The sequence below is a fragment of the Bos indicus x Bos taurus genome, unplaced genomic scaffold (genome assembly GCF_003369695.1).
Source record: "Bos indicus x Bos taurus breed Angus x Brahman F1 hybrid unplaced genomic scaffold, Bos_hybrid_MaternalHap_v2.0 tig00011955_arrow_arrow_obj, whole genome shotgun sequence".
NCBI lineage: Eukaryota > Metazoa > Chordata > Mammalia > Artiodactyla > Bovidae > Bos > Bos indicus x Bos taurus.
Window position 1 is genome coordinate 11,389 of NW_020868022.1, and position 22,330 is coordinate 33,718.

Below are 22,330 nucleotides of genomic sequence, written 5' to 3' on the forward strand. Positions count from 1 at the left end.
AGGAGATGCAGGAGACCGGGGTTCAATTCCTGGGTTGGGAAGATCCCCTGGAGGAGGAAATGGCAACCCATTTCAGTATTCTTGCCTGAAAAATTCCACAGAGAGAGGATCTTAGGGGGCTACAGGGCTGCAAAGAGTTTGACACGTATGAGCCACTAAACATGCACACAGTCGTGTAAATACTGTTGTTATCTCTGACAAATGGTGAAGCTTCGGTGTTGTTGATTAGTCATCAGATTTTGTCTGATTCTTTGTGACCCCACGGAGTATACACTCCATGGAATTCTCTAGGCCAGAATACTGGAGTGGGTGGTGTTTCCCTTCTCCAGGGGATTTTTCTGACTCCCCACATATTGTAAGACTAAACTTGAGAATTCTTGTTTTTATTTCATTTCAAATAGCCTTTGGGAATCTGAAAGGACAGTGTAGGTACTTTCAAGATGTCTTCTGCAAAACAAAGCCCTTTCGGCAAATGTGGTCATAATATCCAGGTAGGTGTTGCTGTTGTAAGTGTCACATATCAGCCAGAGGCAAATTCTGAGCTCTTCCTCTGGCAGAAACAAATTGACAAAATAAGGCAAGAAAGAGAGCTGGGAAAACAAACCACATCAACAAGTGGAAAAGCGTTCCCCATGAGACAAAGCTAGAGAAAAACCCAACATCCTTGTGGCCCAAAAACCCTCTTAGAATGAATGTTCCATAGGGAAGAGATGAAACATGTCAAGTTCCAAGGAGAGGCAATGCCCATGGCCAGTGTAGCTTAGAGACGGCCTGACCACTCGATGAAGACACACACCAACGTAAACCCTTTGCAGACAGCAGTGACGGTCATCACCATAGTAAGGGTTTAGTCTGGGGACAACCTGCCCTGGGCTCCAATAAGTGAGCAGACCTGGTTCTCTTCCTCTGCCCCCACACCATTCACTCATAATGGCAGCTCAGGTGCTTTCGTGCCCTGCCTGCCTGTCTGGCTCATCCATGAGCTTTGACCACCTCCAGGGAAGGACTCTGCCTTCTCTTCTCTATGCGCCATGAATCTGCACACAGTGGGCCTTCAGAACCTCAGGAGACTCACCCCACCCCCACTATAGCCAGACCCTCCCCAGGCATTAAAACAGCTGTGGAATCACTTTGGCCCAAGTCCTACTTACGGATCCTTAGAGCCCACTACAGCCTCTACAGCATGATTAATCAGGCCCTTTATACACAGATTCCTGCCTGTCAGATCTGAGCTTTGGATTCATGGTCAGCTCTGTCCCTCCCGTGGCAGCCAGGTGGGTCGCAATGTAGACAAAGGAGCACAGGAGCTGAGTGTCAAGGGAAGCATTGAAAGGACAGTGATGGATGCAATCTGTTGCAAACTGAAGGAGGGTCCCTGCATGTCTCAGAAATGGCCTCTGGTGTGCAGGTGTCGAGAAGGGCCCCCACAGTGCAAAGGAAAGGGAGGTACTCGGGGGCAAAGGCTCTTGGCCTCTCCGGTAGCAGCTCCAGGTGGTAGCTGGTGAACAGTGGACAGCCAATGTGATCACATGAGCATGACGCTTATTCCCTCATAAAGAAAGAGAAAGGGGGCAGGGTGTGGGAGTGGATGTGGTGGGTTGGATGGAGGGACGTATCCTTCCTCTCTCCAGTGAAAATCGCTTTTTTGAGTCTCAGAGCTGCGAGAAGGCAGTTACCAAGTTAGGTCCCCACAGTATCCGGTGTGGGCTGGGTGTCTTAGCCCCCGTCACATGGACAAGCCACACCATATGGCTTCCCTGAGTTCTAACAGCAGGATCTGGGGGTTTTGTCTAGGTACACACTTCCTTGCTCTAGCTGTGTTACCCCCTTCTTTGAGCCCCAGTTTTGTCCTCTAGAAAAAGGACATCGATTGCTACCTTAGCAGGTTGCTACCTTAATCCCATGACGACTAATTAGGGTGATACTACAATGAATAGCTGGCCTTAAGAGATACTGGGCTTCCCTGACAGCTCAGCTGGTAAAGGATTCTCCTGCCATGCAGGAGACCCCGGTTTGATTCCTGGGTCGGGAATGCTGATCCGCTACAGAAGGGACAGACTACCCACTGCAGTATTCTTGGGCTTCTCTTGTGGCTCAGCTGGTAAAGAATCTGCCTGCAATGCGGGAAACCTGGGTTCAATCCCTGGACTGGGAAGATCCCCTGGAGAAGGGAAAGGCTACCCACTCCAGTATTCTGGCCTGCAGAATTCCATGGACTGTATAGTCCACAGGGTCGCCAAGAGGTGGACACGACTGAGGACTTTCACTTCACTTTCAAGAGATATGACCTGAATCCAGATTAAACTGGAGTCTCCCAGTGTCATCTGGCATTTCTTCCCTGAAGCCAGCCAAAACCCACACAGGTGCATTTCCAGGGTCTTCACGTAGCCAGCTGGACAGAAAACCCAGCGTAGTCCAAACAAGCTGACAGTCAAGCAGGAGAGGACTCACGGGCAGATGGCTTCCCTCCGGTCTCAGGTGGAGCTCCGGGACCACAGCAGGAACCGGCGCTCTCAACCCCTGGGCTCAGCAGCGCCCTCCTTATCAGGCCAGCGGCTCTGCCCTAACGGGCGCAAGAAGGTCACCAACTGCCCCAGGTGAACTCACGCCCCCTCCCACTGCTGCAGCCTGACCTCACAGGGCCCCACCCCTTCCGGCAGAGCCAGCCCTCCTCTTCCTTTGAATCCAGCTTGAGGCCTGGTCCTGGGTCCCGATTGGTCAGTGCCAATCATGGTGGCCAGGGATGGAGCACACTGATTGGCCAGGTCCAGGTCATGTGACCATACTCTCCAAGACACGTGTGAGCTGCTCACGCTCTGTCAGGGATGGAGAGAGTGCAATGCCCCCAGAGCAGGGCTGAGAGTCCGGTCACTCTGTCCGTGTGCTCAGTGTCCTGGGACATGCCTGCACATCATCTCTACACACCACTTTGTCTCCTCTGCAGACCAAATATTCATGACACACCTTTTCCCTTCCCAAGCGCTGTTTCATGCACTGACATTCAAGGGAGCAAGACCTCCTTTTGGAAGGTAGGTTTGGAGATCCTCTCTTAAACTCTGGGCTTGTTCCTTGTATCATGTTAGAATAGTTTATTCAGTCTAAAAACCCTCACTGAGCACCACCATATGCTGCTTTGCCTATTCAGGATTCTTAGCTGTTCTGAGTAGAGGGCATGGCCTAGGGGCCTCCTAAGGGAATGAATTTTTTCCAAGGAAGTACCTGAGAGGCTGAATCACTGAATCACTTTGCTGTAAACCTTAAACAAATTATTGTAAATCAACAATACCTCAATTTAAAGAAAAGATATTCCCTCATCAAAAATGGTTCGAAATTTTGTAAAGCTTTTCCTTCAATTGTTGGTTTTTAGTATGTGTCTAATTGATTTGGTGCTGTCTTTTGAGGAAGGGATCCAACTTACTTTCCCACATGGATACCAAATTGTCCCAATGGGACGATTCCTTTGTCCTTTCTCCTGGAAATATCCTTTCTGCGTTTACACATTAAGAAGCTTCTTTTAACAATGCCAAGTATCAAGAACTTCAGATCTTTGGAAATTTGTACAGCACCTCAGAAGCATGTTTCCATTTCTGTGTCTTCTCTTCACACTTCACCATTGCCTGTTTCTAGTATACACAAGTACCCTCAGAGGGTTCTCTGTAGTGAACCATGTATGTTTCTGTGAGGACAGAGGATGTGAGCACAGAGGAGGGACTGAGTGACCCTAGTGACCATGTAACCATGCTCAGCAACCTCAATATTAAGTCTGGCTGAGACTTCCTAAGGCAAGGTCTGTGTTTCTCCCTCTTGCTGTCCGGATATGCAAAATGATGTTGGTGGATTGGGACTTGGGTCCCTGGGTCCAGCAGTGTAGAGATATACCCATAGCCTGCTTTTCCATTATATTTTCCTCCTGTGGGCTCTGCTGAGCTGGTGTGGAGATATTTCTGCTAAAGGCCTGAGAGGTAGTCAATCCTTCTGCTTCTCATCCCCTGCCCTGTCTGTACTTCTGTCATTTTTTTTAAATATAGCTAATTTTCAATGTTGTTAGTCCTTGTGTCATTCTGACTCTCAGGCACCTGTGGTTTAATAGACCTCCAAGTCCCAAGAGCTCTTTGCCTGGTGGAGACCTGGAGAACTCAGGGAGCAGCACCACATCACACAGGAGCCCGGACCAGAGAGAAGGTTCTTGCCAGGAAGGCTCCATCCCTGCTGGGGGGGGTGGGGTCGGGGTTCACATCTGATTGTGCATCCCCCGGGCCTTCGGTGCAGGCCCCACTCTGAGATCTGGAAAGGAGGTGGCTTCCCTCCCTGACAGAACTAGTATTTTTTTTGTCCTCATCATTGTCCAGTCCCATTTGGCTCCCAGGCTCTACACTTGACCCTCACCCACAGGATCAGGAGAGCCCAGTTCTAGAGGAGTTTCATACAGGGAGAGGCTCCCGGAGACACTCCAATGCCCGGGCCTAAATAAGCATTTCCTTGGAGTTTCACAGCCCTGGGAGGAGATACTGGGTTTGTGTCCACTTTACAGTTGAATATGTTGAGCCTCAGATCATTGTGTGATTTGCCCTGGGTCACTCTGCAGGTCAGTGTAAGGTGGGATTTGAATCCAGACTCTATGTCTTGGAGCCTGTGACTGTACAGGTGTTTCTGCTTGTCGGTAAAATTTATTTCATGGTTGTTGTTGTTGTTTGATGCATTTGTATATGGTACTGTTCTGTTCTCTCTCTGATGGCTCATATCCTGCTACATTGCTGAGTTTATTAGTTTTAATACTTGTTACTTGGTGGAGTTTTTATGGTTTCATATAAATCCTGTCATAATCAAATAGTGGCAGTGTAACTTCATTTGTTCCAATGGGGATGCTTTTATTTCCTTTTCTTGCCTAGTTATTCTGGGTAGGACACTTCCACTACTATGTTGAACAAGATTGGGGAGAGTGGGCATCCTTGTACTATTCCTGATCTTTTAGGAAAATCTTTCACCTCTTTACCACTGACTTGGATGTTAGCTGTGGGCTTGTCTTATATACCCTTTAGGATGTTCCATGTTTAACCACTGTATTGAGAGATTGTTCCAAAATTGATGTTACACTTTGTTGAAAGCTTTTTCTGCAATTATTGAGAAGATCACATGATTTCATTCTTAATTTTGCTCATATTGTGTATCACAGTGATTGATGTGCAAATAATAAATCATGCTTGCAGGCACAGAATAAATTCCATTTGATCATAGTGTATGATTCTTTTTAATGTGTCTTCAGTTTGGTTTGCTAATATTCTTTTGAGGATTTTTACATCCATGTACACCAGAGTCAGGGTTCTCTGGTGGTTCATATGGTAAAGAATCTGCCTGCAATGCGGGAGACCAGGGTTTGACCCCTGGGTCAGGAAGAGCCCCTTGAGAAAGGAATGGCTACACACTCCAATATTCGTGCCTGGAAAATTCTGTGGACAAAGGACCTGGTGGGCTACAGTCCATGGGTCACGAATAACTGGACATGACTGAGTGACTCACACTTACAAGAGTGCTTCTTGACATTCTTAATATCTAAATTTAAGATTTTATCTCAGTCAAAAATTACAGCCTAAGGCAAAAATGTCAAAAGTCCAAGAGTCCTTAGGAGTAAATGAGAATACGGCATAACAGATGAAAGCAAGAAGGACTCGACATAATGTACTTTTCATAAGAATTTTAGATCTTCAGAGGAATTCTCACTGAACTGAATTAAAATGCAAGCTTTAGTTTAAAATGCAAACCTTTTTTGGTATTATGTTTCTATGTTGAGACTGAAATGTTATTATGTATGTGTGAGATATTAAGCAATACTGTGTAGCTATTAAAATCATATTTTCAAAACCTTTAATGACATATATAAGCACTTATAGTGGAAAAATAGCTAGGAATAGAAGATGATCCCATATAGCTTTAGATGACAGTACAAATATGTTGAATGATAGTTTTCAGATTGTATTTATTAATTTTTAATTGAAGGATAACTGCTTTACATTGTTTGGTTTGTTTTCCTCATACAACAACACGAATAGGCCATAAGTATATTATCCACTCTTTGGTGAGCCTGCCTCCCACTTCCCGCCATCCTACCCTCTAGGTCGTCACAGAGGACAATGCTGGGCTCCCCATGTTATATAGCAACTTCCCACTAGCTAGCTATTTTACATATGGTAGTAGGTGATGTTTCAGTGCTACTCTCTCAATTCATCCCACCCTCTCCTTCTCCAGCTGAGTTCACAAGCCCTTCCTCTACATCTGTGTATCTATTTCTGCCCTTCAAATATTCACCAGTACCATTTTACAAGATTCCATGTGTATGCATTCATATAATATATTTGTTTTTCTCTTTCTGACTTACTTCACTCTGTATCACAGTTTCTAGGTTCATCTACGTCAGTTAAACTGACTCGTATTGTTCCTTTTCGTGGTTGAGTAATATTCCATTGTGTATATGTTCCACGACTTCTTTATACATTGTTCTCTTGATAGACATTAGGTTGCTTCCATGCCCTGGCTATTTTAAATAGTGCTGCAGTGGACATTGGGGTAGATGTGTCTTTTTAGAGGTATGGTTTTCTCCGGGTATATGGCCAGTAGGGGATTGTTGCATCATATGGTAGCTTTATTCCTACTTTTTAAAGAAACCTACATTCCTTCTCCATAGTGGCTGTATCCATTTACATGTCTACCAACAGTGCAAGAGGGTTCCCTTTCTTCCATGTCCTGTTCAGCATTTATTATTTGTAGAATTGTTGATGATGGCCATTCTGACTGGTGTAAGGTGATACCTCACGTAGTTTTGATTAGCATTTCATTAATAATGAGTGATGTGGAGCATCTTTGCATGTGTTTGGTGACCTTCTTAATGTCATCTTTGGATAAATTTGTTCATGTCTTCTGGTCACTTTTCAGTTGGTTGCTTTTTATCTGATATTAGGCTCGATGATCTACTTGTGTACTTTGTAGACAATCCTTTGTCAATTGCTTCATTTACAATTGCTTTCTCCTATTCTGAGGGTTGTCTTTTCATCTTGTTTATAGTTTTCTTTGCTGCTTATATACTTTGAAGTTTCTCTAGATGCCATTTATTTTTATTTCAGTCATTCTCGGAGGTCTTGCTGTGATAAATGGCAAAGAGTGTTCTGCCTATGTTTTCCTCTAAGAATTTTATAGTTTCTGGCCTTACATTTGGTCTTTAATCCATTGTGAATTATTTTTGTGTATAGTATGAAGAAGTGTTCTAATTTCATTCTTTTACATGTAGTTGTCCAGTTTCCCAGCACCACTTACTGAAGAGGCTCTCTTTTCTGTCCTTTCTCCATTGTACCTTCTTGCCTCCCTTGTCAAAGAAAAGATGCCTATAGGAGTGTGGGTTCATCTCTCAGCTTTGTGTCTTGTTCCTTTGCTCTCTGTTTCTGCTTTTGTGCCTGTACCATAGTGTCTTGGGAGTATAGTCTGAAGTCAGAAGGTTGATTCCTCCAGTTCCACCTTTCCAAGATTGCTTTGGCCCTTCTGGGTCTTTTTTCCCCCCATATAAATTGTAAAATTATTAGTCCTAGTTCTTTAAAAAAAATGTCATTGGTTGTTTGATAGGGATGAATTGAATCTTCAGATTGCTTTGGGTAGTATAGTCATTTTCACAACATTGATTTCTTTCAAGTCAAGAACAAGGCATATCTTTCTATCTGTTTGTTTCAACTTGGCTATCTTTCATCATACAGCCTGTCTTTCTGCATACACGTGTTTTGTCTGTTTAGATAACTTTATTCCTAGCTATTGGGGAAGAAAAATGGAAACCCACTCCAGTACTCTTGCCTGGAAAATCCCATGTACAAGGAGCCTGATAGGCTACAGTCCATGAGGTCCCAAAGAGTCGGACACGACTGAGCGACTTCACTTTCACATTTCACCTTCATGCATTGGAGAAGGAAATAGCAACCCACTCCAGTGTTCTTGCCTGGAGAATCCCGGGGATGGGGGAGCCTGGTGGGCTCCCATCTATGGGGTCGCACAGAGTCGGGCGTGACTGACGTGACTTAGCAGCAGCAGCATTCCTAGCTATGCTATTCTTCTTGTTGCAGTGGGGAATGGCACTTTCTTCTTAGTTTCTCTTTCTGATTTTTCTTGTTGTGCTGTAAGTCTGCAAAGGATTTCTGTGTATTAATTTTGTATCCTGGGCTTTACTAAATTCATTGATTAGCTCTAGTAATTTTCTGGTTCTATCTATAGGGTCTTCTATGAATAGAAACAGGTCATCTGCAATCAATGACAGATGGACTTCTTCTTTTCCAATATGCGTTCTTTCTCGTTTTCTTCTCTGATTGCTGTGTCTATGACTTAAAAAACTATATTGATTAATAGGAATAGAGTGGGCCCCATGATCTTGATGCTGATCTTAGAGGAAATGCTTACATTTTGACACCATTGAGGATAATGTTTGCTGAGAGATTTTCCTATATGACCTTTCTTATGTTGAGGTATGTATCTTCCATGCCCATTAATGGAGTGCTTTTTAAACTGGTATTTAATTTTGTCAAAACCTTTCTCTGCATCGATCATGATTATCATATGCTTTTTATCTTTCAGTTTGTTAATATAGTGTATCACATTGATTGATTTGCAGGTAGCAAAGAATCTTCGAATCCCTGGGATAAACCCCACTTGAACTTGGTGTATGATCCTTTTCATGTGTTTTTGTTTGGTTTTTGCTACAATTTTCCCCAGGATTTTTGCGTTGATGTTCATCAGTGATGTTAGCCTGTAATTTTCTTTTCTGTGTGGCATTTCTGCTTCCTTTTGGTTCATGGTGATGGTGGCCTCGCAGAATGAGTTGGGAATGCTCCTCCCTCCACATTTTTCTGGAACAGTTTGACCAGCATAGGTATTATCACATCTCTCCCATTTGAGAGCATTCATCTGTGAAGTCCTGGGCATTTCTTTGTTGGAGACTTTTGATCCCAGTTAGTAGTGCTTGTGATTGATCTGTTCATAGTTAGAGCTTGTGACTGGTGTTGGAGCTTGACTTATTCATATTTTCTATTTCTTCCTGGTTCAGTCTTAGAAGATTGTACTTTTCTAAAAATTTGTCCATTTGTCCCAGGTTATCCATTTTATTGTCATGCAGTTGTTTCTAATTGTCTCTTATGATCCTTTCTCTTTCTGTATTGTCTGTTGAAACGTCTCCTTTTTCATTTCGAGTTCATTTGAGTGGGCTGCCTTCTATGGGGTCACATAGAGTTGGACACGACTGAAGCGACTTAGCAGCAGCAGCAGCAGCAGCATATAAGGCTCAGCGACCCCGAGCTTTCCCAGATGTGGGATTTTTAGTGCTAAAACCAGGACAGCCCCGGGCAAACCAGGATCCTGGTCACCCTAGTTCTGTGTATCATCTTCCTCAATCCTGAATGCTCCCCCTTGTCTGTCCCACCCCGTGTTTACTATCCAATACTCCTCATCCTCCGTTTCTGCTTGCACATCACTTCTGCTGCCCCCAGGGAGTGGTGTATTCATCCTGTCTAGGCGCTCTGGGGCTTCCCAGGAGGCACTAAACAGAAAGTGAAAGTGTTAGTCGCTCAGTCATGTCCTGACTCTTTTGCAACCCCATGGACTGCAGCCCACCAGGCTCCTCTATCCATGGAAATCCCAGGCGAGAATACTGGTACCTATGCCCTTCTCCAGGAGATGTTCCTGACCTGGGGATAGAACCCAGGTCTCCCGCATTGCAGGTGAAATCTTTATCATCTGAGTCACCAGGGGTGCTAGTGGAAAAGAACCCGCTGCCAGTTCAGGAGACCCAAGAGACGTGGGTTCGATCCCTGGATCTGGAGAAGGAAATGGCAACCCACTCCAGTATTCTTGCCCGGAGAATCCCATTGATAGAGGAGCCTGGCGGGCTACAGTCCAAGGGATCTCAAAGAGCCAAACATGACCGAGTGACTTAGGACAAATGCTCAGGCTCTCCTGGCAGTGACCACTGTGTTCTAACAGCTTCTCTGTCTCTCTTCAAGTTATAAACTCATTAAAGACTGAGGCAGTTTTTTTTTTTTTTTTCCTTCTACCTATAATCTCAGAGCCTAGCAGAGATTCTGGTGCACAGTAGGTGTGCAATGAAGTTTTATTGATTTAATGACTATCAGTATCAACATATCAAGTGTCATCTATTTCATATCACTACGTGGGATGTTATGGACTGAATGTTTGGGTCCCCTCCAAAACTCATATGTTGAAGTCTTAACCCCCAGAGCGGCTGTATTTGGACATGGAGCCCTTAGGGAAATGCATGAGTGTGTGCTAAGTCACTCAGTCGTCTCCAACTCTCTGTGACCACATGGACTGTAGCCTTCCAGGCTCGTCCGTCCATGGGATACTCCAGACAAGGATACTGGAGTGGGTTGCCATATCCTCCTCCAGGGGATCTTCCTGACTCAGGGATCAAGCCTGAGTCCCAATGCAGGGGGCCTTGGTTTGATCCCTGGTCAGCAAACTAGATTGTACATGCCACAACTCAGCCCTGGTGTGATTAAATAATTTTTTTTTAATTCAAGTAACCCTAAATTCAACACTATACTTTAAAAACAGCATGTGCAGATTGAGCCTATTCCTGTTACAGTCACTCTATCTATGTTGCTCTCTCTCCATCCTTCTATCTGTATTTGTTATAACAGTGTTCATCAACTGTGGATATTTGTAGTATTTCTGTGATCATAAAGTCAGGATGATTTGAACTTAGGTAATAAAAAGAACTGGAGAAGGAAATGGCAACCTACCCAGTGTTTTTACCTGGAGAATCCCCGGGACGGGGGAGCCTGGTGGGCTACTGTCTATGGGGTCGCCCAGAGTCGGACACAACTGAAGCGACTTAGCAGCAGCAACAGCAAAAAAAAAAAAAAAGAGAGAGAGAGAGAGAGAGACACCAAGAGATCGCTCTTTCTCCCCCTCCCTCCATCCCCCTCGCTTTTCCCCCTGCAGAGTCACCTAGGAAAGACCATGTGAGCACACACTGAAAAGGAGCTCCCAAAGGGAGCTCTCAGCAGACATTCACCCTGTCAACATTGGGTCTCAGGCTTCCAGCCTCCAGAGTGGTGAGAAAACAAATTTCTGTAGTCAAAGCCACCAGCCTATGGTATTTTGTTATGGCGCACCCAGCGCGATAACACAGGGGTCGTACCCAGTTCATATAACCATGCTGTGATGATTGATGGGTGTGGTCACACAGGCACCCTCCTGAGTCAGAGAGCTGCTTTCTATTCCAAAACCCTTCCAATAATACTTCCCATCCCATTTTAAGAACATAAGTGTTCCACATGACAAGATTGACAAACCTATTTTTCTATCATTCTGCTTTACTTCTGCAAACAAGTATCTTAGAATAGTAACTTCTGGGACTGGAAATGGTTACATGAATACGTGGTTCAGTTTCAAATGTATGACTAATATTTTTTGCAGCTAAGTAGCATTTTGTTTTCCAATGATACATTAAAGCCCATTTATGTTACTGAGTATGCATAATTAATTCCTCCTTTGGAAATGTCTTTGTTTTCTCCACTGAGCTAGTGATTCTTCATCATCCCACTCAAATCCTACCACTCCCCTCCCACCCCTGGCCACACTTGTCATCCTGCTCCCTGCCTCAAAGCCTGACATCTACAAGCTGCAGCCCCCAGGCTTTGCTGTTCTCAGTGCCTCTTTCTAGGCTCTTAGAGTGTGAAGAGAGGAGTGTGAAGGGCGGGGAGAGAGAGGGGTGGGTCTTCTCCCTCCCTCCCTGCCAGAGCCTGGTCTCCACCATGGGTGCCTTCCTCTGTCATATAGCACCCATGCCGGGTGGCCCCTCTCCTATGACCACAGCTCTGGATGGGTTCTAGGAATAGCACACCCTTTCTCTTTTGTTTCTCCAGGCCCAAGGATGATGGAAGCTTCTGCTGTTAATAGTTCCCAGTGGCTTCTCCATTCATCTTGATTCTCTTTACCTTGCCCACAGTGTGAGTTAAGGGTTGAGTTGTAACCCCTGCCCCCAATTCCTATGTTGAAGTTCTAACCCCCAAGACCTCAGAAAGTGACTGTCTTAGGAGAGTGTCTTCAAAAAGGTAATTAAAGTTAAACAAAGTCATACAGGTGGACCCTAATCCAATCTGACTTGTGTCCATATAGTAAGAGGCCCAGGTGGCACTAGTGGTAAAGAACCCGCTTGCCAATGCAGGAGACATAAGAGATGTGGGTTCGATCCCTGGGTCTGGAAGATCACCTTGGAGGAGGGCATGGCAACCCACTCAAGTATTCTTGCCTGGAGAATCCCATGGACAGAGGAGCCTGGTGGGCTACAGTCCATGGGGTGCCAAAGAGTCGGACATGACCGAGCAACTTAGCATATACACAGTAAGAGAAGATTAGGACATCAACAAGCAGAGAAGGAAGACAGTCTGTGGGCAAGGCAGCTGTCTGCAAGCCAAAGAGAGAGGCCTCAAAAGAAACCAACCCTGCCCACATCTTAATCTTGGACTTCCCAGCCTCCAGAAAATAAATGTCTGTTGTTTTTAAGCCACTCATCAATTGTGGTGGTGGCTTAGTCACTCAGTCGTGTCCAACTCTTTGTGAACCTGTGGGCTGTAGCCCACCAGGCTCCTCTGTCCATGGGATTTCCCAGGCAAGAATACTGGAGTGGGTTCCCATTTCCTTCTCCAGGGCATCTTCCTAACCCAGGGATCAAACCCAAGTCTCCTGCATTGCATGCTGTTTCTTTACCTCTGAGACATCAGGGAAGCCCACTTATCAATGGTACTTTTGTTACAGCAGCCTAAACGGACTAAGGTTTTGTTACAGCAGCCCCAGGAAACTATGACACCATGGTCAATCGTCCCATCACTAAACCACTTGTGGAGCCCTGGGGATGTGCTGGTTATATCCTTCTCGGACCTGGTCTCACACAGCCAACCTCACCAAGGACACTTATCATATGTCCCTTTATCCACTCCATGGTATCTATCATCACATTCCTAAGTTTATAAGTATGTCAACGTTTGTGTTGTGAATACCTGTTCCTGAAATACTGCAGGACTTACTTTCACAATAAGGTTCCTAAGCTGTTTCTAAGCGAGGAGCCAAGTGACATCCAAGTCTCTGTGTGGAGCATCTTGTCATTTTAGGAAAAATCTTATCACATTTTTTACATCAGCTGCTGCTGGAAGGCCTGGGGTGATGACTGAAGTCCAGAGAGCTTTTGGAGATGCTGTGTGAGAGTTTTTGTTGCTGCTTCAGTGGCTGGGAGACCCAGTGGCTGGTGAGGAAGCTGAGCAAGGTGAGCTGGAACATGTAGGGAGGCCCTGGGTTCTGCATTTAAGGAGATCTAGGGAGAAAAAAAAGATACCACTACACTGAGAGTTGTTAGAACAGCAGAAAAAGCTATCTAATTCAACTTATTGAAGGAATATAAAGGGCTTCCCTAGTGGCTCAGTGGGAAAGGATCCACCTGCCAAGCAGGAGATGTGGGTTTAATTCCTGGGTTGGGAAGATCCCTGGGAGAAAGGAATGGCATTGCACTCCAGTATTCTTGCCCGGAGAATTCCATGGACAGAGAGGCTGGTTGGCCAAAGGCGGACACAACCTAGTTACTGACCAATGACAAAGTAGTGTAAAACAATTTTATAAAATCATAGGACGGGATGGGATTTATTGAGATGTCCCAGTTTTCCCACCTTCCGCCTCATTCACCCCTCAAGTATTGAGTTACTCCTAATAAATACATTTCTTTGTCTCCAAAGCACTTTCACAACCATATTTCATTTGAGCCTCAAGGAAATTGTGTAAGGTAGATAGGGAGGTATTAATGTTTCCATTTTCCAAATAAATGAAACTGAAGAGCAGGTAGTTGGAATACCAGCATTCAAGGAGCTAAAAAGTGTTAGAGCTGGGCCTGGAGACTCGTGATCCTCAGACCAGGTGGGTATTGATAGAGTTCCCATCGTTTAGCCTCCCTGCTAATCTGAGCATGCGCACTAAAGACTGATGTCACACGTGGACATTCCATCCAAAACTCAGAGTGAGGAAGGACTTCTCAACATCTGGCCGTGAGCAGGAAAGGCAGAGGAAGGGAGCGAGTGCGAGAAAGACCTAATACGAGCTGAGTTTACAGGGAGCAGGAAGGGGCACATGCACTCTTATCTGAGCCCCGACTGGGCAGAGCAACACAGGAGAGCAAGTAGATGTACAGAGGCTGAGCCTCTCCGAACACGGTCCCCCTCCCAACTCCATATTCAGCTGGCAGGCCCCAGGAGTCAGGTCATCCATTACCTCCCTCTAATGCTCTGATGGATATGTTTGCAACACACAGGGTTTCCATTAATCTGGGGAAAGTCCTACTTTAGGCTTTCACTGAACCTGAAATTGCTTCAGCCATGACTGCTGTCTCCAGTGAACTGGGTCCCTCTTCTTCCACAGAGATGCCCCACACAGGCTGCTCTCGCCTGCACCCTCCACCTGCCTGTCTCTCTCTATATATATATATCTTTAAATTGGAGAGTAATTGCCTTACAATGGTGTGGTGCTCTCTGCCGTACATCAGTATTAATCAGTCATAATGATATATACGTATATATCCCCTTACCCTCTTGAGCCTCCTTCGCCCCACATTCCACCTCTTTAGGTCATCACAGAGCTCCAGGTTGGGCTCCCTGTGCTATATAGCAGCCTCCCACAAGTTATGAGCATACATGGGGCTTCCTTGGTGGTGCAAATGGTAAAGAATCTGCCTGCAATGAAGGAGACTCAGGTTTGATCCCTGGATTGGGAAGATCTCCTGGAGATGGGAATGGCAACCCACTCCAGTATTTTTGCCTGGGAAATCCCATGGACAGAGGAGCCTGGTGGGCTGCAGTCCATGGGCTCTCAGAGTCAGACAAATCTGAGTGACTTTGAGAGTGAGTGAGTGTATATACATCAATGCTACCTTCTCAATTTGTCCTAGCCTTTCCTTCCCCCGCTGTGTCCACAAGTCCATTCCCTACATCTGCATCTCCATTTCTTCTCTGTAAATAGGTTCATCAGTACTGTTTTCCTAGATTCTGTATATATGTGTGGTGCATGCATCCTGAGTCACTTTGGTTGTGACTTTGGTCATATAGACCCCATAGATTGTAGCCTGCCATAATGCATATCATACATGCATTAATATACAATATTTGTTTTGCTCTTTCTGACTTTCTCACTTGCTGTCTTTACTCCTTCTCTACATCTATCCTTGGAGGCCCACCTTCTCCAAGAAGCTTGAGTGTTCAACCCTCAGGGATTTTTGTCTCAGCTGCATTCCCGAAGCCATTATCATACAGACCCCCAAACTCAGCACTGAACATATGCTCTTCAGGACTAGTTCTCTGATGAGATGTCAGCCCCTGGAGAATCAAGCTGGAATCCCACATCCTACTGAATCTATGCTCCTGCTAGTAGATCCATGCATGTTAGCTGTGACTTTTCTGGGAAAGAGTAGGCAAAACTAGGGTTAAACACAGCCAGTCATTGGAATCCAAAAGGAAAGGGGGAAGGAATGGGAATTAATTGTCTTCCCGTGTTGGAAGTTTTCGCTGTTGTTTCAAGATCCGCGTACAGTAGCATATTCATGTTGCTCTAGGATTAGCACAAGGTAAAAGAACAAACAGAAGCCTTCCTTTGTGCTATTTTAGGAACAAGGAAAATAAAACAATACCTTCCAAATGGAGGAACAGCCTAGCTTTCTGTGACACAAGAAGGGGCTCATAACACCTCGGTTGTAACCATTTCAAATGGAATCCTATTACAGTGCAGAGGATATTTATCAGTGTATTTGAGGAACCCTTTCTCCTAAGTCCCCCCAGGGGGAGATCCACAGGCCCAGGCAGGCTCCTCTCAAACTCTCCTATTCCACCCTGGCAGGTCCCAGGGACTCCCCCGCCCCACCACCTCTCCTCTTGGTAATTGTCACCACCACCCCAAGCTGTCAAGTTTCTCACCCCTTCCTGAGGGGCTCTGGAAACTGGTCTCTTTATGCCCACCTGTTGGACTGCACCTCACAGGCCTACAAAGCCTGCATTTGCCCAGCTTCAAGACTGAGGAAAGCCTGGATTGAGCAACAGAGGGCTTCCCCGGTGGATCAGCGGTGAAGAATCCACTAGCAATGCAGGAGACACAGGAGATGGGGGTTCGATCCCTGCACCAGGAAGATCCCCTGGAGAAGGGAATGGCAAACCCACTCCAGTGTTCTTGACCAGAGAATCCCATGAACAGAGGAGCCTGCCAGGCTACAGCCCATAAAGTTGCAAAGAGTCAGGCCTGACTGAAGTGCCTTAGCATGCACACATGGATCAGGCAACAGAGACTTCAGTGGTTTAACATATGGGGAGCTTCTGTGCCTGAAGCAAAGTCCTGGAGCAACCTCCCACCCTGTGCAGCATACACCTTCAGGACGTGGCAGCAGTCTTTGCTCCTGGTGGAGGGGGAGATTGCCAGTTATAGGGGAGTTGATGTCAGATGGGCTCATTGATTACCAGGGAAACCAACAGAAGAGCACACACCTCACCGCCCCTTTGATAAGAAAAATCACTAGCTGGCGCCCAAGGCAAGTATATAGGAAGGCAGGAGTAAGTGTAAATGAAGCAGGCACTGGTCGGGCAAGGGACGGACAGAGAGTAAGGGAACAGCCTTCTTGAGTGGGCTAGTCAGCCACCACCCTTCCTGGTTGTCCCTGAAAAAAAGCTTGTAGACCCTCATTTTAAGACTTTAATGCCCATGATGACAAGAGGAAAGACAAAAATGGGGAATTACATGCGTATGTGTGTGTGTCCAGTGGCTAAGCTGTGTCTGACTCTTTGCAACCCCATGGACTGTAGCTTGCCAGGCTCCTCTGTCCATGGAACGTTCCAGACAATAATACTGGAGTGGGTTGTCATTTCCTCCTCCAGGGTATCTTCCTGACCCAGGGATCAAACCTGTATCTCCTGCATTGGTAGGTGGATTGTTTACCACTTGAGCCACCTTTGAAGCCTGAGGAAATATACAGAGTACAAATCTAACAGTCTTGAGTTTGGTCCAGAGCATCTGATGATCTGGTTGAAATAACTGGAAATTTCATTTATGTCAACATTGGATGTTGTAAGCAGATAGGGGAGGGGGTCCCTGGAGAAAGATAATCAAGCTTGACCTCATTTTGGTCCAAGACATTTTGTGATCTAAGCCTGGCCACAATGCTTGCCCTTAGACAGGTCTCAGTAATTAATGATCTTAAGGGAAGAAAGGACTGCAGGCACGAAGGGAAAGCAGTCAAGAAACAATGGGTGTAGGGCTCCCTTGGTGGTCCAGTGGCTAAGACTCCAAGCTCCCAATGCAGAGGGGCTGGGGTTCCATCCCTGGTCAGGGAACTAGATCCTGCATGCCACAACGAAGAGTTTACATGCCCCAACTAAAGATCCTGCATGCTGTATGATGTGGCCATTGAAAAAGATTGGTCCACATTAAAAAGTATATACCTTAAAATTTTTTAATAGAGAAATAGAGGTGAGCAAGAAATAATCAACACAGCAACAGGCCTGTTTTTGTTCTTCATTTGTCTTTAGCTCTGGGGTAAAACCATCAGTTGTGGGGGCAAGGCTAAGCAGAAATTTCTAGCCAGAGTTTTGGAATTTAAGTCCAAGATTATATATATATATATATATATATATATATATATATATATATATATATAATATACCATTCAGCCTCCCAAATAGGTGGCATAAAGTTGGGTTGTGCCGCCAAATGTGCACAGAACATAGAATTCCTATGGTTCTTTGTTAGTAGGGACTATGAATTTACATTTCAAAGCATCCATGTCTGAACAAACTGGCTTCTAATGTAGTTTGCTGTAAAAAGCCAAACTATTTAGTACAAAGGGTTATACTCATGCACATACATATAGACTACATATGCACATGTGTATATTTTTTAAGAATTTTTTTGATGTGGACCATTTTTAAAGTTGTTTGTTGAATTTGTTACAATATTGCTTCTGTTTTTCATTTTGGTTTTTGAGCAGTGAGGCATTTGGGATCTTAGTCCCCCCATCAGGGATTGAACCTGCAGCCCCTGCATTGGAAGGCACAGTCTTAACCACGGCACCACCAGGGAAGTCCCTTTTGTTTAACTCTTAAGTAAAAACAAGAAGCCATTTGGCCACAGTCTAAATAGTCAGGGAAAGAAATAAGTAGAATTACTCCTGTTGGAAATGCCACATTAATTTATTATGCATAGCATGATCAAACAAGAGGCCACAAGACAGAACAAGCAGACTATGCTCTTTCAGAGGTAAAAGAGAAATGCAAAGATGCTAAGTCGTGGTCCTTCCTGAGAATTAAATTTGCCCCCAGGATTCTTAGCAATTAGGTCTTTTCATCTTGGAGGTATCAGAGGCAAGGAAGGGCGCACAGCACCAAATCCATGGCACAGAGTTCAACACACAGTATTCTACCTGGGGACGTGGAATCAAAAACCCAGCACTGAGAAGGAGTCATGCACAGACACAAGATTTATGGAGGCCATGCAGGGAAAGAAAATATATGGGTTACATATCATACCACTCTGGATGCAACCATTTTTCACACAGCAGAAACTGAGAGAGAAGATAAGGGAGAAAGACACAGAAAAGTGGGGAGGGGCTTTCCCTGGTGGTCCAGTGGTTAAAAATCTGCCTTCCAATGCAGGAGACGAGGGTTTGATCCCTGGTGGGGGAACTAAGATGCCACAAGCCACAGGGCAATTAAGTTTGCAAGTCACAACTACTGAGCTCGGGAGCCACATCTAGAGAGAAGCCCGCACCCCACAATGAAAGATCCCACATGCTGCAATTGAGACCCACCAAGGCGATGGAAAGCTGGAATCAAAATTGCCGGGAGAAATATCAATAACCTCAGATATGCAGATGACACCACCCTTATGGCAGAAAGTGAAGAGGAACTGAAAAGCCTCTTGATGAAAGTGAAAGAGGAGAGTGAAAAAGTTGGCTTAAAGCTCAACATTCAGAAAACTAAGATCATGGCATCTGGTCCCATCACTTCATGGGAAATAGATGGGGAAACAGTGGAAACAGTGTCAGACTTTATTTTTTTAGGGTCCAGAATCACTGAAGATGGTGACTGCAGCCATGAAATTAAAAGAGGCTTACTCCTTGGAAGAAAAGTTATGACGAAACTAGATAGCATATTGAAAAGCAGAGACATTACTTTGCCAACAAAGGTCTGTCTAGTCAAGACTATGGTTTTTCCAGTGGTCATGTATGGATGTGAGAGTTGGACTGTGAAGAAAGCTGAGCGCCAAAGAATTGATGCTTTTGAACTGTGCTGTTGGAGAAGAATCCTGAGAGTCCCTTGGACTGCAAGGAGATCCAACCAGTCCATTCTAAAGGAGATCAGTCCTGGGTGTTCTTTGGAAGGAATGATGCGAAAGCTGAAACTCCAGTACTTTGGCCACCTCATGCGAAGAGTTGACTCATTGGGAAAGACTCTGATGCTGGGAGGGATTAGGGGCAGGAGGAAAAGGGGACAACAGAATGAGATGGCTGAATGGCATCACTGACTCGATGGATGTGAGTTTGAGTGAACTCCGGGAGTTGGTGATGGACAGGGAGGCCTGGTGTGCTGCGATTCATGGGGCTGCAAAGAGTCGGACACAACTGAGCTACTGAACTGAAGTGAACTGAACTGAACTGAAAGGTGATGGCACCCCACTCCAGTACTCTTGCCTGGAAAATCCCATTGGTGGAGGAGCCTGGTGGGCTGCAGTCCATGGGATCGCAAAGAGTCAGACACGTCTGAGCGACTTCACTTTGACTTTTCACTTTCATACATTGGAGAAGGAAATGGCAACCCACCCCAGTGTTCTTGCCTGGAGAATCCCAGGGACAAGGGGACCTGGTGGGCTGCCATCTATGGGGTCGCACAGAGTTGGACATGACTGAAGCGACTTAGCAGCAGCAGCAGCAGCATAGCCATAAATATAATTTAAAATATTAAAAAAAAGAAAAGTGGGGCAAGTAAAGGTAAAATCAAGAAAGAGAAGGATGGAGCCTCCTCCTGGCCACCTGGCTGACCCCTCGTCAGCAACTCAGCAGCCACTCAACATCAGCACTCTCTCAGTATCCCTGCTGTCTCCATGGTGATTTAATGTGATTCTGATGGATGTGACTAGTTCATGAACGCTTCCTGGACCTGGGCACTGTTGGTGCTAACTCCATTTTCCAGATGAGAAAACAGTGCTTCCAAGATTGTTAACAACTTGTCCCAAATCACCGAGTTGCTAAAATTGTGGGATCAGGCCATTGAACCTAGGCTGTTTCAGGCCCAAACGTGTGCTCTTGGTGAGCAAAGTAAAAAATAAGATGGTGTTTAATGGAGGAGAACATGAACATGTATTGAGTACTTAATATATACCTGGCATGTGATCCTCACAACAGTCCTGCAAGGGAGGTATCATTCCCATTTCATAGATGAAGAAATTGAGGCTCAGTGCTCACTTTGGCAGCACATATACTTAAATTGGAATGATACAAAGAAGATTAGCATGGCCCCTGCTCAAGGATGACATGCAAATTGGTGAAGCATTTCATGTTTTTATGGCAGAAACCATCACAACATTGTAAAGCGATTTTCCTCCAATTAAAAAATAAAGTTAAAAAAGTATGAATAAAACAGGGAAATGTCTTTAAAAGTTAAGGCTCAGAGAGGTTATGTAACTTATCTAAAGTTGCACTGCAAAGCCCCGGTCTGGGGCACTTCACCTCCTCTGTGTCTATGCTGAGAGTTTTGTACTTTCTCTCTGAAATAAATCCTGTTTGCTTGCTACCATGAAAAAGAAAAAGGCCAGGTCTCTCAGACTGCAAAGCCCATATTCTATTCGTTAAAAATATATATTGTTGTTTTGCTCCTAAATTTTATTTATTTATCATTATTTATTTGGCTTCTTCAGGTCTTCACTGTGGCATGTGGAATCTAGTTTCCTGACCAGGGATCAAACCCAGGCTCCCTACATTGGGACTAGTGTCTTAGCCACTGGACCACCAGGGAAGTCCCCCATATTCTTTCTTATTCTTTCTTCCAGATAGAATTCGCAGGAATTTCATGGATGGAACTAAGTAATTAAAAGTCTCTCCTTTAGATATTTTTAGTTCTGCATATCCAAACCAAACACCTAGTGTATTTGTCAGAATTTGAAAGAAGTCTATTAAAGACTGCTTGCAAGTAAACCACTGTGTAAACTATGTTTTATAAGTCCTTCTGTTTTAATTATTTAGGTTTTCTAAAGTTTGAAGGAAAAAAAAGGAGACAGAAACCAGTTTTTAATGATTTGGAATTAGGATTCATGAATACACCGGATTCTTTCTTGGTACTGGGGGAAAGCAGAGAGTAAATGTGGTAGGGAACTATGAGGGTCCAGAGATTCAGACTTGAGCCTGGAATAGACATTAAAGAGGTATTTCAGGGACTTCCCTGGTGGTCCAGTGGCTAAGACTCTGTGCTCCCAATGCAGTGGGTGTGGGCTCGATCCCTGGTCAGGGAACTAGATCCCACATGGACAAGGAAGATTGATCTTATGTGCTGCAACTAAGACCTGGTGCAGTGAAATAAATACTCAATAAATTAAATATTTAAAAGAAATCTCAATTATTAAAAAAAAAAGATGCAATTCTAATTTATTTTAGAAACAGCTTGAGTGTCTGCTAGTCAACAGTAGAGCTAAGGCCAGAACCTGGGGTTTCCCAATTCTTAAACCATTGTTTTTTCTTAGACATGAACCATGAATTGCTTTAGAGAATACTCCTTTCTCCTCCTCTCTTAATCCAGAATGGGGGGGGGGGGGCGGGGGGCAGTGAGAAAGCTTAAAGACTTAAAAAAACAATCAGGACATTAAGAATCAAGTTATCCTGGAAGGAGATCAAGACAGTAACCACAGAGGCTGGAGTTAAGGGGAGGAGAACCAGGCAAGATAAGGTCTTAATCTAAAGCAATTAGAGTAAGCAGGCAAGCTTTTGTTACTGTTACTTTTGAACGCTGTGAACAGAAAGCTTTTTGAAATCCTTGGCTAAATCAAAACCTGGAAAGTGAGGACTTCTAACCTTTGAGAAAAAAAAAGCTGAGCGTGAGACAAAAAGGTATTTGTTTTTATACTTAACTTGGTAGGGAAAAGGAAAGAAAAAACAAGATGTCAGTTCAGCTGGGTCCCAATTCCAGCCCTGGGAAGCCCAAAGCCAACCCCTCTTGGTTTTATTTTTAAGAATAGCATTTTTCCCTCCCTTGGCCAAGTTCAGTGTGTAGGATGTTAGTTCCCT

The 22,330-nt window shown here is 44.8% G+C and overlaps 1 non-coding gene across 1 annotated transcript; it reads left to right on the forward strand.

Annotated features, from left to right (window-relative positions):
- The first annotated feature begins 20,510 nt into the window (after window positions 1-20,510).
- Window positions 20,511-20,617, forward strand: LOC113889406. The gene has a single exon (XR_003510252.1). It is a non-coding gene; the product is annotated as a U6 spliceosomal RNA (small nuclear RNA).
- The last annotated feature ends 1,713 nt before the right edge of the window (window positions 20,618-22,330 follow it).